This window comes from Colobus angolensis, unplaced genomic scaffold, assembly GCF_000951035.1.
Source record: "Colobus angolensis palliatus isolate OR3802 unplaced genomic scaffold, Cang.pa_1.0 Scaffold236, whole genome shotgun sequence".
In the NCBI taxonomy this organism is placed as follows: domain Eukaryota; kingdom Metazoa; phylum Chordata; class Mammalia; order Primates; family Cercopithecidae; genus Colobus; species Colobus angolensis.
This window is the reverse complement of record NW_012115555.1, coordinates 89,501-91,033: the sequence shown is the minus strand read 5'-3', so window position 1 is coordinate 91,033 and position 1,533 is coordinate 89,501.

Genomic DNA, 1,533 nt, shown 5'->3' with positions numbered 1-1,533 from the left:
GGGACTACAGGCCCCCGCCACCTTGCCTGGCTAGTTTTTTTTTTTTTTTAGTAGAGACGGGGTTTCGCCGTGTTAGCCAGGATGGTCTTGATCTCCTGACCTCGTGATCTGCCCGTCTCGGCGTCCCAAAGTGCTGGGATTACAGGCTTGAGCCACCGCACCCGGCCCAGAGTGAGTCTTTCAAATGGGAATTAGAACTCATCCTCACCACCACATCCCACAGACACTCCAGCCTCTTCCCTTCCCAGCACGTTGGAACCCCAGTCTCTCACTATTTCCTACAGCCACTTATCACAGGATCCCTCTGGCCATTGTGGCCTTATCCCACCCCTCTCAGCCCAGCTCACTAATCTCCACTAACACTGCTCAATCCTGTCTCAGGCACCTCCCCCTGGAACTCCCCATGTGCACCTGCTCCCCGGGGATCCAAAGGGATCCAAAGGCCCCTCACACCATTTAGGTTTCTGCTCAGATGTCCATTGGTCAAATTCTTAGGAACATCTTGATTAACAAAATTTATCTCCTACTATTCTCACCTCCATCAATCTTCTAGCTCAAGTATATTTTCTCCGTAACAATTATCACCGATATTAGAATTGTTTTCATTTGTTTCATTTGTTGTCTGTATCAGTGAAACAAGTTCTTTGAGGCAGGGACCTTGTCTAGTCACCACTTGGATTTCCAGCATCTAGAAATCCAAGTACAGAGACGGGGCTCAATAAATATGGGTTGAATAAATGGGTGAATATAATGGTACACTGCTTTTGAGAAGCAATTTGATAATATGTGTGAGAAGGCTTAAAAATGTTCATGCCCTTTCACCTAATAACTTATATTTGAGAAATCTGTGATTTTAAAACTAAATCCAATATCTGGAAAGATCTTTGGGTATAAGAATATTAATTACAATAATGAAAAAAAAAACATACAGAAGAAGAGTGGCTAGGTCCTTTGTTTGGAAATAACCTACAGCTATTTGGCACCATTTTTCCAACAGCATGTGCTCACTATATGTCTCTGTGTCACATTTTGGTAATTATTGAAGTATTTCAACCTTTTTCATTATTATGCCTGTATGGTGACCTGTGGTCAGTGGTCTTTGAAGTTACTCTTGTAATTGTTTTGGGGCACCATGACCCACACCCTTATAAAATGGTGAACCTTATTGATAACCGTTGTGACTTCTTCACCAACTGGCTGGTTTCTTGACTCTCTCTCTCCTGGCCTTCCCTATTCTGTGAGACACAGAAATATTGAAGGCAGGCCGATTAGTAACCCTACAGTGGCCTCTAAGTGTCCAAGTGAGGAGAAGAATCTTGCTGCAAACTTCGCTGTGTTATTTTAAGAAATTGTCATAGCAATTTTCAGCAACCACCCTTCTGATCAGTCAGCAATTATTAACATTGAGACAAGATTCTCCACAGCAAAAAGGTTAGGATTAGCTGAAGCCTCAGGTGATTGTTAGCATTTTTTAGCAATAAAGTAGTTTTACATTAGGGTATGTACATAGTTCATTTTATACATAATGCTATT